This window comes from Erpetoichthys calabaricus, chromosome 8 (genome assembly GCF_900747795.2).
Source record: "Erpetoichthys calabaricus chromosome 8, fErpCal1.3, whole genome shotgun sequence".
NCBI classification, from domain to species: Eukaryota; Metazoa; Chordata; class Cladistia; order Polypteriformes; family Polypteridae; genus Erpetoichthys; species Erpetoichthys calabaricus.
In genome coordinates, this window is record NC_041401.2 from 171,950,550 (window position 1) to 171,967,365 (window position 16,816).

At 40.5% G+C, this 16,816-nt stretch overlaps 1 protein-coding gene across 1 annotated transcript in view; it reads left to right on the forward strand.

Moving 5' to 3' along the window:
- Positions 1 to 465: 465 nt before the first annotated feature.
- kif1b (kinesin family member 1B) overlaps positions 466 to 16,816 on the forward strand; it is a 193,838-nt gene continuing 177,487 nt past the window's right edge. Inside the window, 1 exon segment of the mRNA XM_051931432.1 lies at positions 466 to 753. The gene's annotated coding sequence lies outside the window, so the exon portion shown is untranslated.

The following is a 16,816-nucleotide window of genomic DNA, read 5'->3' on the forward strand; positions in this document are numbered from 1 at the left end:
AATATAAATGAGGCATTTGTTATGACGTGGGCTACGCCAAACACGTATTGCATGAGTTGGCGTGACTGTCCATTGTCGCCGCGTCGTTTGTTGCGCCACTGAGTTTATGGACAGTGGCACACTGCAGCGCTTCTCGCCGATACATTAATCCTCTGTTACCTTGGCCCAGATTCGTTCCATGCGCGCAACTCGCCGAAAGACCCCTAGAGGACGCTGCGTGGCGCTCTGCCCATAGAGAGAGAGCGAAATCCTGCAGTGTTGTGTCATAACTAAAGCCCGCCCTCCTCCGCCCAAAATACCCTGTTCGTTCCTGCTCATACCCTGTAGGCCCCGTCTGGGCCCCGCCTTGCTCCCTAGCATTGTGGCTTTTTGATTCGCTTCGATTAACATCAATCTTAAGCACTCTTTTTTTCCAATTCGTTAGTTCGTCGCGCAATCAAGGCGGTACCGAAGAATGATGACGTAATTGGCTGCCAACAGACTGGCTGGGAGGCTTTCAGTCTAATCGAAGCCGGGGGAATCGCTGTTTGGACTGGTTGTTTTCTTCTTCTTCTTCTACGCCGCTAAGTGACTTCGTGCTTGTGCTAATTTACCCTTTTAAGACCTTCTTGAGCTGCCACTCTGAGCGAGGGGTGATACGGAGCGAAATGGAGCTTTACAGTAATGGAGTGTTGTGACAGCGGAAGGATTGCAGTGTCTCCTTGTGCGTGCGGCCAAAGCTGCGGGCAGTGACTCTTTTGGAGCAGCGGCCAGGTAAGTCAGCTGCCGGTGCTGGTGAGATGCTCTGGTGTGGATATCATTGTGTTTGTGCCGCCGTCGTTGGGGTGTGGAGCTGCTGAAAGAGGGAGTGAAGACACGAAACGGACTCTGTAGGAGGTGTAATTTAAAATCAGTGCACGCATCCTTTAAAAGAAAAAAAATCTGCAAGGCACCAAAACTAAAATGTGCGGGAAATGCATGCGGCATTCCAGACGACGTCAATTACACACAAAAAAAAATCCGTTAGGCGGTGGGAGCGCCGATTACAATGAAATATGTGGGACAGTATTAAAAAGCAATACGATTAATTGATCGGACGGTACATTTATGTAACACGCTGAACATCACCCTCCGATTACGTTCATATGGGTAAGAAAAGCAACAAGCTTCCTCTCCGTAATTAACGAGCAGGGTGTCTGAGGACATTTTCCCATTCCTGGCTTGTGTGGAACATCTGCACACTGTCCCATCCTTAAACGAAAACGAAAGGCTCCGGGACATGTTCTAGATAAGTCATCGCCAAACGCAATAACAGCTTACCCAGCAGTTTCATTGCATTTACTCCTACTCCCTCTCAGTTGATTTTCATTTGTATGGTGATGGATTTTTTTGTCAAATTATTTTCATCTGGCGATCGCAATGAAAGGCGCTATATAAAATTACTGGTTGATCTTGTGTGTTTTGGCAGGATATCAATGTGTTCGTGGATACAACCTGCTACATAAAGAAGACCTGTGCGAACACGTCATTCGAGGCCCTTTAATGTGGGATCTTAGGAAGCAGTGTGGCGCAGGCAGTAGTGTTTGTTCACTTGAGGACTGGGGTAACAACTTTCTTTGCCCCCAAAGGGAAATTAAAGAAATTTATCTATCCTATTCTCATGGTACTTTATGGTCTGACTGTCATGTTGCAGATGAGTGCCCACCTTTTGATAAGCTATTGTTTCATGCAATGTCGGACCATGCTGTAGTAGTGAGCACTCGCTTATTAAGCTGGCAGGCAGTCCTCCAGAATGCATAACAATCTTCTAAACTCTTAAAAAACGAAGGTGCCAAAGTTGCTACTGGGGGAGGTGGCATAGGGGAACCATCCAGGTGAAGGTTCCAAAGAGAACTGTTATTTACTTAGATCCATTACATGGTCTATAAATAGTCATGAATAGATAACAGATTTGTGAAATACCAAATGGGCCCTGATTTTAAAAGAACTTTGGCTATATGCGAAAGCTCAGGCAAAGTTCTGGTTTTCTTGATCAGCTAATATCCTGCAAGGCATCCCACTATGCATTAAAGATTTCTGTTTTGTCCACACATTGAGAACTTTTTCAAAGCCCAAAGTACCAACATCATATGCAGTGACCCCTTCCCAGAATCAAATGGTTATTTTTAAAGCAAGTAGTTCTACAAAGAAAGAACCACGTAACTCGGTAAAGTGCCATTAATGAACCATGTATGTGCGTTGGTGAGGGAGCAGAGCCTATCCTGGTAGCATCGAGCGCAAGGTAGCATCAAACACTGAAAGTAGCAGCAGTCCACTGCAAGGCCGACTTAGGCAGACACACTTACAGGGGATGTAAGGAGGTGAGCAAAATCATACAAACATGAGGAGAACGTGAACGTTCCTCTAGGCGTCCTTCCGTGTTATATCAGCGCTGCACGGGCATCAAAAACAAGCGGCTGGAAATCGATGTATCGTTTATCAGCGCCGGAACGCTTTGTCAGTGTATCAAGATGTGAATGTGTTAAAAGTGATACTGGTATATGGAGGTTTGCACACATATGTGTACATACATGCTGGTTAAATAAATTACATACTTATAATAGTGGGAACACTTTTTACGCGTGTATCGATTCCAAGACTACAAAAAATACGTTTTGGTAGTTAGCATTAAATGTTTAGAAATATAAACAAAATCTGAAAGTTCAGTTGGAGTCTATTGACTGTCTGTACCGCAAGGCGGGTGGGGAGATATCTGGCCTGAAAAAGCTGTTAAAAGAATATTTATCTAAAACAAAATCCAATGAAAAATATCTGTGAATGCCGGCTTGGACATCCGGGCATTTGTGTTTAAACATGAAGAATAGAAAGCAATATAAAATTAGTACGAGAAAGGCTGGCATAATTAAAGCGTAATATCCACTAACGGAGAATCCTTTAGAAATGTAAATCATTCTAGTACAGAAATAGCCAGTGACGTTTGGGCGAAATACTGAATTTGGAGACTTCCTGTACGTCACGAGAAAAAATCTACAGTGATCTCTCTGCGGAATAAATAGACGCCTTAGAGAAAAGGAACCTGGAATCTCATCATTAATGTTTTAATAAATAAAGAATTCAGTTGTTGTCTTATCCTTGCAGTGCACGGCGCATGCCATCTATTTGAGTTATACAGGGATTCAAAAATAACCGTAGAAATTCCGAACATGCCATAATGGCGAATTATTACGAGATTTCTGTTTGGATAATACGGAAATACAAAAGAAAGAGAGGGAGAGAATACCAAAAATCGGGTTATCCCGACTCACCCATCACTCGACAAAACTGTCGGGATGGATTTAAAACCCCAACCTTTCAGAGATTTTTTTTTAGTATTTACGGTGCGATTTCGCCACACCCTGCAGATTTGAGAAGAGAAAAAAAGATAAACAACTAATTAAAATAAAAAACCAAGCAGCTGTTGCGAACGGAGCACCCATGGCAGCCTCCGCAGTGTAGTAAACAGCGCGACCGCTCGCTGTTTTGCAGGTGCGCTACCTGAACGGGCTGCGGGTCACGTGGTTTCCTGCGCCGGTGACTGCCCGAGTGATTTTGCTTGCATCACTCCAGTATGCGGCATTGTTTCACGTTTGGGATGCCGCAGAAAACGACAGGCCGCCTCTGGGATTTCATCAATTGCTAGGATCATCAGCGCTGTCTTTACCCCTGTCACGCGGGATGTTGTTTGACGTAGGCTCCTCTTATGTTACTCGTCAGTTTTCCGTCATGCGGGTTTTAGTGGAGGAGATGTGTGGTACCATAATATGTGACGGGGAGCCCGAGGCCTGTGCTTAAGGAGGCGGAGTGCACTGACACTCAGGATGGTAACCGAGAATAATAAAAAGGGAGGTGTTAGGGACAGATTGTACACACATAAGTTGGTCTTAAGCTGAGTCAGGAGAAGACCACAGCAAGCATGTTAATAGGATAAAGGATTATTTTTAGATTTATGTTCAGGGAGGAGAGCTGCAACACAACTAACTGCAAAACTGAGCCTGTGATCAGAGCTTTTTTTCCAAATTCTAATCATTACTTAGTGATTCATACAATTAAAAAACCAAATTATGGCATTGTCTTAAGCAGTGGCCCTCAAGTTCAGTTCTGGGCTACCCTTATGGCTGCAGGTTTTCATCTCTGCCAGCTTCTGCCTGTAATTGGGCTTTGACCTTAACTAAGCAAGTGAGTACTTTCCAGTTTGTTTTATGTTAAAGGGATACTCTATCCAAAATGATATTTTTTATTCTTTTAGATTATACCTTATTTGTCCATAAGGAGAAATAAAAAAAAATTAGAGATTCCAAAAAAATTAATAAAAACAAGCAATACCTTCCACCACCAACACCACAAAAAACACACAAAAAACCTCTGGCTTGGATAACGGGTAACTGCTGCTGTCAATAACAGGTTTGTAGGTGGCAGTAAGATGAGGTCAGATCTGCTCAGACTGTACCACATTCAAATTTATTAAATATTTAAATTCATTAATATTTGGATAGAGCTGGTCCAGCTTGTAGTGTCCACAAATGGAAATTATAGAAATTTGATTCCTTGTCTGAAGTTGCCAGCATTCAAAATGATTCATTATTAAGATATTGGTACAGAGTGAGTAATTTCAATGTTACTATATATATTCTATGTTATGAATCATTTATATGTTTCTTAACCCATGTAATTGGTTTTGATGGCCTGGAAAAATGTTTAATCTCATGCTTTCATGCAGAATGGAGACAAAGAAGTTTATGACAGAACTCAATGGTGGCCAGTGCTGTATGATGGCAAACATTGTGACAGACATCTATGGGAAAAAAGAAAAAAAAATATCTTGTGTTACTCAAGTCACATTTTCCACACATCTGTTTCCCAGTCGCTTGTTCAAAACATGCAGAACAAAAGTTGTTTTTGCACAAATATTGTTAATTATATATTTGGAGTTATCAGCACATAAACAAGCAGTAAACCCAGAGACTTATGGCAGTGGCTTTTTGACATGAAGGCCTGTCCCTCCTTATTCATTGGTAAAGAGTCCTGTCTTCAAGTCAAAAAGTCTTTCCCATGAGTCTTTGTTTTTACTGTTTATGTACACACCGATAAATTCAGAAGAATTTAAAATTTTAGCAAACAAAAGCATTTATTGTGTACATTTTGAACAAGCAACTGGGTAACAGACCTATGGATTATATGACACAAGTGAAGTGAGATTTTTTTTTTTTTTTCATTTTTCCATGGACTTTTTTCACTTTTTTTTTTTTTTTTGCTGATCAACATTAAGTTCTGTTATATTATAAACTTTATTTCTCTTTGTTCTGCAGGAAATTTTTAAATTAAAAAAGTTTATTTGTCCACTAAAAAAATACTATTTTGGGGTGGAGTATTCCTTTAATCCAGTAATTACAAACTGAATATGGTAAACTTTTACAGAATAAAACAAGAATTCACAAGTGTGATTGATAAGAATAGATTTTCTTTTTTCTTTTGATGTTCTGTTTAGTTAAGCTATTATTTACTAAAAAAAACCCACAAATGGCCGATAATGAAATAGCAGCCATTTGCATTCTGTGTTGTTTTTACTGGTATCATGTCGTCTTCTCATTGGCTGAAAATAGTTGTCTAGGTTGTTAAGATTTTGAACCCTTACTTTCTTATTTTAGTCTTAAACAGCTGTATTCATTGTTTTTACTGCTCCTTATTAGCAATAAGATGCAAATTACAAAGGAACCAGCAGTTCTCCATCTACCTTGTCTCCATTTCCACCCATGTGTATTCATCATTCACTATTTGGAAGTAAACTGAAAAGTGAAGAAATGAAAATTGCTCATCTGTTCAGGCTTAAAAATCACTTGGATGATACATGTATCATTAGAAAGGGAAAAGAAATCTCTGATTTAAGAATGAGCTGACACGGTAGAGTTGAAACACTAAGAAGCTATGAAATTAAATAGGATCTGTTTATGCTGAAGATTGGGTCCTAATTAAACAACAAACAACAAGCTTCGGGCACTGCAGCTCTCCAGGATCGGCCCTTACCACCCCAATATGTATGAACACACACAAAGGCATACACACACACACACACACACACACACACACTCACCCCTATGTACTTGAAGAAAGTAAAGATAGCTGACGGCTTATTTGCTCTGCCAGAGCACATGCGGGATGATGAGCAGAAGGAAATGAAGGAACATACACACACCTCTAGATCTGTAAAGGCCGACGTGGACCAGGGCATTAAGCCACCCTGTACCAATCTGCCTATCTAGGCAGCCTATTTACTTCAGTTGATCCAACGTGTTTAGCTTCAGATTACTTATCATTGAATTCATTCACTTGATTCAGTTTCCTGTTCTGTTTATTCTACATTTATTTTTGTACAGAATAAATCTTAATGTACTTGATTCTGTATTGTTATTATTAGAGTACAGTAGATTGTATTGGATTGTAAAATCCTCCATTGAGTGACTTCCTGCAGTATCACTAAAGTGAAAGGCAGTACTGAATGGATCATTCCATTCCGATTTTTATTATAGTGAGATAATAACCTGTATCTACACATCTCAATCCGTAAACAAGTTAGATCTCATATTTGCTAAGACTGGTTACTTTTAATAGTGTCCATGACAGAGAGTAATTATTTATCCTTCCCATCGTTGGCTGCTCATTAAAAATACTTTTAAATGGAACTTTTTAAATTATTTGGTCTAACTCAAAATTACAAAACTAAAAACATTTTAGCAGCCAAATCTGCTCATGTTTATTACAAAGCTAAGATGTGCATTCACAGAATTAGGGAGTTCAATTATGTAGAAATTTCATTTACAGCTGGGGTGTCAGACTTGGATCCTGGGGCTCCACAGTGTTTTCATTTTCGGCAGTTTTATAATTGGATGGTATTTACTGCTTCTAATACAGTTTTTTGGCTTTAAGTTTAGCCCCACGTCTTTGTAGAATTCACAACCCATGATACCTACTCTGTAACTTAACCTTTTCCTTAACCAGCTGTTATCAATATGATGCCAATAATAAGGGAATGGACAAGTATGCAGTTATCATGCCATTAGCATCTGTGTGAGTATTGAAAGCATCTGTGCCTGTAAAATATTTGGAAAGAAATAAAAGAGGAAACGTGAGTGGTTAAACTATTGGTCTGCTTTGGACCACTAAACATTTTGATAATTTTCTTAGGAAAGAAAATGTACAATAGCAGATATATGTAATGTGGAAAAAACAGAACACTACCACACAGTGTTGTTAAATAACATGCTTTATTAACATTAGAAATAAGCTTCTTGGAGAAAAACCCATAGCCACTGTGCCCCCCCATGAAACTGATTTTGTTATACTGATTTACCAACAGCATTCTGTTATGGATGGGAGTTTAATTTAGTGTTCTTCCCCGCTTGGAGCTAGTGCTGCTGGGATGGAGTTGAGTTTCATTAAATAATAAAAGGTGCAGATGTTCTGAGCCCCTGTATTTAAACATATGTTATAAATGATGGCAGTGCAAAGGGAAGAAGGTGGTTGTGTCCTATATGAAAATTTTTGAAAATATCGAGAGGCATATGACAAAATGGACAGAGATTAAAGTTAGCAAGAGTGATAGATAAGTGTTTGGGAATAGTGAGACAGCTGGATTTTATAAAAGGAAACATGCATTAAAAATAGCTGAGAAGTATAGAAAATAAACAAAACCGTTTATCCATGAATGACACTACTATATACATGACTGGAAAGTTACTGGGTATTGTTAGTAAAAGACACATTTCCCATTTTCACTTCTGTTTTGTTTCCTCCTTTATCCTCGAGTGCGAGCTTAGTATTTGAAGCAATTCATTATTTTGAATACATGGGTTAGTGTGTACAAAAGTCCTTTCATTTTAAGATTGTATATATCTCGTTCATTGACCTGTCTGGGTGCGAAGTGTCCTCATCTTAATAAGTGCTCTCACTTGCTCATTTCTGTACAAAGTGTGTTCTCTGTACTTTGTGTGCAGAGGTGACCAGAATCACTGTAAAGATTTGAAATGCATTTTTATCAGAATTTGAAGCAATACTTGTCTTAATTTCTGTTAGTGCTGGGCGGTATACCAGTTCATACCGAAAACCGTTTTTTATTTTTATTATGATATGGATTTTTCTTATACCGCAACACCGGTTTAAATTGCCTAAACAACGTTCGGAACGTGGAGCAGCAGGAAACTATTTAAGGGGGACCTTTTTCACTGCTACACGGCTAAACACATGCAATGGAGTACATGCGTTAGTGGAGGTATTGCGCGGTGAAAATGGACAGAGAACATTCTGAAACTGAAGCTGTAGCAGACGATAAAGTTGAACATGATGACACAGAAGAACTTTTGTTGGAAAAAGGAGTCACGTCTGTTGTCTGGAGATACTTTGGATTTAAAAGGTCGGATGTGGACCATTATGTTCAAATGTGTGAATACTGTTTCTATACTACTGGATAATACTGCAAGCCAAGTTGTATTTTTTTCAATACTGTGTAATGTACCTGGGTACTGTGTAATAGTGTGACGACATGTTGATTTTATTCTCGACATTTCCACTTTAATCTCGACGCTTATGATGAGAATAAAGTCGACATTTCTACATTATTCTCACCGTTTGTTGAGATTAAAGTCAACATGTTGACTTTATTCTTGTAATTTGTTATTAAAGTAGAACATCGTAAACTAAACTTCATCTTAAAATGAATATTTACCTTACTAGATTTTCTCAAACCCCGTCATAAGTTATGTAGCACATTAAATGCTATGTGTTGTGTTCCCGGAGCCATGTTAATCGCTACGTTTTTTAAACTGACTTCCTCTTGCACTAAGAGGAGGCGCAGACAGCACACAGAATACATTAAATTCATGATATTCCTGCTCCCTGAACATTTAGAATGCTAAGATAAATACCCTAAGTTCTTGTCAATAAGCCGCGGCTTATCTAAGGAAAAAAGTTGTGAAAATGAAAAAATAGAATATCGGCTTATACATAAGTCCGGCTTATACATCCATCGCGGGGGTTGCGTTCCAGAGCCACCCGCGAAATAAGAATATCCGCGAAGTAGAAACCATATGTTTATATGGTTATTTTTATATTGTCATGCTTGGGTCACAGATTTGCGCAGAAACACAGGAGGTTGTAGAGAGACAGGAACGTTATTCAAACACTGCAAACAAACATTTGTCTCTTTTTCAAAAGTTTAAACTGTGCTCCATGACAAGACAGAGATGACAGTTCCGTCTCACAATTAAAAGAATGCAAACATATCTTCCTCTTCAAAGGAGTGAAGCAAACAAATCAATATGTCTGTTTGGCTTTTAAGTATGCGAAGCACCGCGGCACAAAGCTGTTGAAGGCGGCAGCTCACACCCCCTCCGTCAGGAGCAGACAAAGAGAGAGAGAGGGAGAGTTTGTTTTTCAGTCAAAAATCAATACGTGCCCTTCGAGCTTTTAAGTATGCGAAGCACTGTGCAGCATGTCTTTTCAGGAATCAGCTTTACAAAAGATAGCAACGTGAAGATAATCTTTCAGCATTTTTAGACGAGCGTCCGTATCGTCTAGGTGTGCAAACAGCCCCCCTGCTCAATCCCCATACGTCAGGATCACAGATAGTCAGCGCAAGAGAGAGAGAACAGTAAGCCGGGTAGCTTCTCAGCCATCTGCCAATAGCGTCCCTTGTATGAAATCAACTGGGCAAACCAACTGAGGAAGCATGTACCAGAAATTAAAAGACCCATTGTCCGCAGAAATCCGCGATATATATTTAAATATGCTTACATATAAAATCACAATTTAAATGACCGCTACGCGCTCGTGTTGACTCGGCGACACCCAGAGCAGAAAGAACGCGCTCCGGCCGCTCCAACCGCGCCATGCGGGGAGTGAGAGAGACGGCAATATCTCACACTCTCTCCCCCCTTAAAGAAATTAAATGGGCGCGAGTGAGACCACTGACCTCCCTCCCTTCTATTAGTTATAGGTTATAGTACGTTCGGCTTATCCATGAGTCCGGCTTATCTATGATACGATTTTATTTTAAAAATTCGTATGATTTTTGGTCTCCGGCTAATACATGAGTCCGGCTTATAGACAAGAACTTAGGGTACTTGATATAATTTTCATGATGAAATGCATTAAAGCATGTATTAATCATGTGGGGGCACGGTGGCGTGGAGATTGCACTGCTGCCTCGCAGCAATGGGGTCCCGGGTGTTCCTTGCTTTGAATTTGCATGTTTTTCTGGTGGGTTTACTCAGTGTTTTTCAGTTTCCTTTCAAAGTCATGTAGGATGACGGGTTTTGTTCTGCTCTATTAATCCTGCCAGTGTATGTATTGCTCGTATTCACCCTGCGATGTGCTGGCACCACGTTCAGGATTTCCTCCTGCCTTGCACACAATGCTTGCTGGGATGGGCGCAACCCTGAATGGATGGCATAATTAAACATGTATAACGAAGATTTTTTTATTTTAAAGTTCTGAACACTCTGTGGTCTAAGTTTATAACTAGTTTTAATTTCACAAGGACGTTTATTGTGTGGCGATTGGAAATGTGGAGAAAGAAAAAGGAAAGATAGGAACTGGGGGTTTGGTACGTCAGACAGAGACAGCACGCTTGCAATAAAGAAAGCCCGCTCAGAAGAACATCCATTGAATTCTGTGTTCGTGTCTCCGACCACCAGATCACGAACCCAACACTTACACAATATTTAAGTTAAACCTGTGCGATACCCATTCATACATCCAGTTTTTTGGAACCTCATCACACCTGCCATAAAGTTCTCTACATTGAACATACACCTGGGGACCTCTTACTGCGAGGGAGCAGCACTACCGCCTCACTACCTTGCACGTTTAATACCTGTTTTAATGCATTTCATCATGAAAAATTATCTTAGCGTTCTAGATTTTCAAAGAGCAGGAATATCATGAAGTGAATGTTTTCTGTGTGGCGATCGCTGCCTCTTAGTGCAGAGGAAGTCAGTTTAAGAAGAGCATAGCGATAAACAACTGGGTCGGGGAACACAACACAAAGCATTTAATGTGCTACATAACTTATGACGGGGTTTGAGAAAATCTAGTGAATTAAACATTGATTTTAGGAAGAGGTTTAGTTTACGTCATTCTACTTTAATGACAAAATAAACTACGAGAATAAAGTGGAAATGTTGACTTTAATCTCGACATGTAGTTTTGTTTTTTCTTCCCTGTGTCCGTATTTTTTTTTCTTCACAATGGCCCTAATACGATTCTGTAGGGCTATACCACAAATACCATTATAAATGCAAGTTGCAGTTTTATCCATCCATCCATCCATTCTCTTCCGCTTATCCGAGGTCGGGTCGCGGGGGCAGCAGCTTGAGCAGAGATGCCCAGACTTCCCTCTCCCCGGCCACTTCTTCTAGCTCTTCCGGGAGAATCCCGAGGCGTTCCCAGGCCAGCCGGGAGACATAGTCCCTTCAGCGTGTCCTGGGTCTTCCCCGGGGCCTCCTCCCGGTTGGACGTGCCCGGAACACCTCCCCAGGGAGGCGTCCAGGAGGCATCCTGATCAGATGCCCGAGCCACCTCATCTGACTCCTCTCGATGCGGAGGAGCAGCGGCTCTACTCTGAGCCCCTCCCGGATGACTGAGCTTCTCACCCTATCTTTAAGGGAGAGCCCAGACACCCTGCGGAGGAAACTCATTTCAGCCGCTTGTATTCGCGATCTCATTCTTTCGGTCACTACCCATAGCTCATGACCATAGGTGAGGGTAGGAACATAGATCGACCGGTAAATTGAGAGCTTTGCCTTATGGCTCAGCTCCTTTTTCACCACGACAGACCGATGCAGAGCCCGCATCACTGCGGACGCCGCACCGATCCGCCTGTCGATCTCACGCTCCATTCTTCCCTCACTCGTGAACAAGACCCCGAGATACTTGAACTCCTCCACTTGGGGCAGGATCTCGCTACCAACCCTGAGAGGGCACTCCACCCTTCTCCGGCTGAGGACCATGGTCTCGGATTTGGAGGTGCTGATTCCCATCCCAGCCGCTTCACACTCAGCTGCGAACCGATCCAGAGAGAGCTGAAGATCACGGCCTGATGAAGCAAACAGGACAACATCATCTGCAAAAAGCAGTGACCCAATCCTGAGTCCACCAAACCGGACCCCCTCAACACCCTGGCTGCGCCAAGAAATTCTGTCCATAAAAGTTATGAACAGAATCGGTGACAAAGGGCAGCCCTGGCGGAGTCCAACTCTCACTGGAAACGGGTTCGACTTACTGCCGGCAATGCGGACCAAGCTCTGACACCGGTTGTACAGGGACCGAACCGCCCTTATCAGGGGGTCCGGTACTCCATACTCCCGGAGCACCCCCCACAGGATCCCCCGAGGATTTTATTATTTATTATTTTTTTTATTATTTATGTATATAGCTTAGCTTGAAGCAAGGTCCATATTAATGCAGTTTGCCTTAATGATGGTTCAGTTGGTAAAGATGTCAAGTTGCACTTGTTTTATTTTATTTTATTTTTATTTGGTGAATACTGCGTAATGCACTTGGGCTTGAAGTCTTGGAAGTAATAGTATTATTAGTGGAAGTTGCACTGTTATTTATTTTATTGTTATTATTTATTAGTTTAAATATTATGCAGTTTAATGATGGTAAAGTTGTTTAAAAAGTCACTTTAACATGTCAGTGGACAGAGATTGTTAACATTAACAAAGTGTAGTTGGTTTACAAAAAATATTCACTATTTATTCGTTTTCTAAGACATGTTCAGTGCAATACAACTTTTGACAAGCACCTCTGGATATTTTACTAAGTCTAAATGCCTCTTTGGATGGTTGGAAATATGTTGTCAAAATTATAGTTAAAGTTTTTGCAAAATTTGTTCAATAAAAAGGCTCTATATTTTGACTGCGTCTGTCATGCAATGTGATTCCTTCTGTTCATTAGTGCCACCCCCTTGAAAGCTATCAGTTTATGGGGCCATGCAAACCTGTATTAATACTTGTGTGCACATTAAAATGTTTTTTTGTACAATGTAAAATTCTCATGACAGTGGAATAGGTTATTCTTAGCTAGTAATTGCAGTGGAAAATGTGGTTAACATCCACTCATGCATGGGAAAAAAAATACCATCCAATACTGTGAAACCGGTATAATTTTGAAAAATACCATGATATAGAATTTTGGTCATACCGCCCAGCACTAATTTCTGTTAATACTGAGTATGGCATTGCAAGAGTTAAAGAGGGATGTGTGAAATAAAGATAAAGGAAAATAAGTCGGGGAAATTAAAAAAACAAGACACAAATATTCAGACATGTAAAACAAAACATTTTACTGTCCATCAAAAGTGCCTGAAAAGATAATTTGAGTTATGTTAAAATGTTAAAAATCACAGAGTGACATGTTTTTCAGGTCACTAGGTTTGGAAGATAAAACTTGTTCATTACCATCTTTAGAATCCTAAGGCTTTCCTGAAAAAAACACTGTAAAGCAAATGTTTATAATTATCACCAATAATTTCAATAGGGGAAAAATATGTGCATTCTAGAGTCTGAAAAGAGACTCCCATTTTTCCTGAAATAACACCAACTTCCATGAAAATGAATGGAATCACTTAAGTAGTTAGAAGCAATTACCAAATCACAATGTAAAGAGGTATTTTCCCCTTCATTAGTGGCTCACTAATAAATATTTTTTTCTGACTGGTTTTAAGATTGTGTTTTTTAGCAATCATTTACGTTTGCAAGAACAGCAAGCATACAGTACTTATAAACGTATTATTTACGAGCACAGTTCTCCTTTAATCTAAAGGAATAAACAAAACAGTAACTGTAGAGTAAGGACAAAACAAAGTCATCAATATCACTTTCATTGAACAAACTGAGAATGGAGAGAAGACAGGAGGGAGGTGGTGTCATCTTTACTGTGGGCTGATTTTTGATTGCAGTGGTGAGTGAAAGGGTGATGGAGAAGATTAAAAAAAAAAAAAAAGATTTAAAAGCCATCTCTGGATTGTCCTCATTCAGTGCATTGCCCAAACTAGATTAACACTGTGCGGCATCAGTGCCCAGATAAGAACAGTATGCTGTGCTCTAGATATATGCCATATGGCACCCAAACCAGAGTATCACAGTGTAAAAATACCACCTTGATTCTAATAAGTGCAAAGAAGTGAGAGAAGGGCTATATAAACAAAGAATTATAATAATAATATTATTAATATTCCTCATAACTCAAAAAAGGCAATTAAATGAAACTTCTTGTAAATGTCAAAACCTGTAAGTTGAACTCTAGTGTCTTGGGCTGTACTTGTACCTTAATTTCCCAAATTTGCTTTTTCATAAGGAGCCATCCCTGCAGAATCGGGTGCAAAGCAGAAACTAGCAGTGTCAGAGTCCATTGCACATGTGTCAACATTCACTCATGCCTAGCCGGTTCTGATACTCTGATTAACATAAAAACGGCTTCTTTGGGTTGTAGGACAAAATTGTAGTATCTGAAGAAAGGTCATGCAGACACAAGGAGAATGTGCAAAATAGCTTGTGAGAGATCTGGGTTTGAACTCTGGATCAAATCCAGTATTGAAAAATTATCGATTGAAATCATTTATTGCTTAATGGGTTGGCACCCTGCCCAGGATTGGTTCCTGCCTTGTGCCCTGTGTTGGCTGGGATTGGCTCCAGCAGACCCCCGTGACTCTGTGTTTGGATTCAGCGGGTTGAAAAATGGATGGTTGGATGGATGTTAATGCAGGCAGAAACTATAGGTAATTCATCTGTTTGAAGCAGTGAGACACAGGACCTGTCACTCTTATAAAATTTGTCATTTCTTCTTCAAGTAAATAAGGAAATGAACAGTCAAGAGGGAAATTTCAATAATGAAATGGAAAGAAAGCTTTTAAATGAGCAGGGAAAGCATAAAGATAAAAAAAATGGATGATAAATGTTTTATAAAAGCAGTATATGTTCTACAAAAACCTTTCCTGTGCTAATTTCACAGACTTCATTTCCAAAAGCAGTTAGTAATTTATATAGCACCTTCCACATTAGTATGGTAGCAAAGCATTATCCAAAAGGCACCAGTACAGAGATGTCTAGTAGCAGGCGGATAAGGAAAAAGAGATGTAACGACTAAAGCCAAACACATCCTTCTCCTAGTTCAATGCCCTAGAATGACATCAGGGTACAAAGCCTGGGTCTTGAGGATAACGTCTGGGTTTATTAGGATGGACAGATTTTGTTTGTGGTTCGGTGACATAAGAGAAGAGTTGAATTAGTGAATTCAGTACTGTAAAAATAGAGGCATGAAAATGGGGTTAAGCAACACTACACTTTTCTATATTCAGTGTTAGCTGAGTCTGTTTAATCCTTTGGAAGATAGCATCCATGTCTTTGAGGTGTTGCTGTAGGTTTAGGGAGAAAACAATATTATCAATATACATGAAGCACAGCTTTCCTACCAATCACCTCAGGACATGCTCCATTAAATGTTGGCTAAATAACATGACCTGAAAATAAAACAAATCTTCGGGGGTGGCGACTGCTGTTTTTTGCTTGCTGTTTTCAGCTATCCATACCTGCCATAGTAGTCATTTCTCCGAGCAGGTGTGCTAAAGATGGTCGCCCCATGTAAGGACTCCAAGATTTCGTTTACCGCACAAATTGGTCAAAGCCTCTTCTTGACCATGCAGTACTGCAGGTGCTATCTCTCCAGCTGGTCTCAGTGTATCAACACCTCTACCTGTGGAGACAAATGGACCTGACAACCTAAAAACAGTCTCTCCAATGTGTTCTAGCACTCAACAGGTTTCCACCTCTGAGCTGTCCCTTTTCAGTGAATGGCCTCCTTTCTTTTTTAGCTCATTTACCACAGCATGGCAGGAGTTGTACCTCACGCACAGGTCATAGTGGCAGTGTTGCTGCTTGCTGTTTGCAGATGGCTGTGAACAACACTATGGCCTTCTCCAGATGATGTTGAACCTGGTGAAGATGCTGTGCTCACCTGTTTGGGGGTTAGTTTAGTTAGTGAAGCTGAGATAGAGTGAGCCTGCCACTTATGTAATATCATTAACCCTCAGTTGCAGTAGAAGACAAAAAGGAATTCTCCTTTAGTGCAAATGGATGAGCTTTAGCTTACTGACTTGAAGATCTCTGGTTTATAGCTGGCATATCCATGGAAGAATGTGGAATGGACACAGGTGTTGACCCCAAGTGATTTCTTGCAGATGACCTCCATTAAGAACACTAAAAAAGTATTTTCTGAAGACACTTGGTATTTTATATTGCAAAATAACACAGCACTGCCCCAAAACAAATATTTTTTGGAATGAATTGCTTAGAATATCCTTCAGTTTTTGACAAGTAACCTCCTTCTCTTAGACATTTATCAGTAAATTTCCAGGCTGAGGGCATGATTGAACAAAGCCAGGCTAAGAATCCAAAGTAAGTCACCCTGGGAGACTGCCCAGTTAAAATGCACAAATTGCTTTGAGTGGCATATGTCTGAACAAAGTGAGTTAACTGCCATAATAATCGCCTCAATCAGTATGGTTGTATGACAGAGTGGGCCTTGCCCATTCTGCTGGATTTTTAGTGGCACGCAATGCCTGTTAAAGACAGCAGATTTAACAGGGATGTGTAAATCCAGCACTCCAGCCTAGGCTGAGTGGTGGGTCTGGAGCTAGGGACCTGCACCAGCAATTGGAAGGTTGCTGGTTCAAATCCCGTAAACGCCAGAAGGGACCCTACCCTGTTGGGCCCTTGATCAAGGCCCTTAACCTGCAATTGCTTTGTCC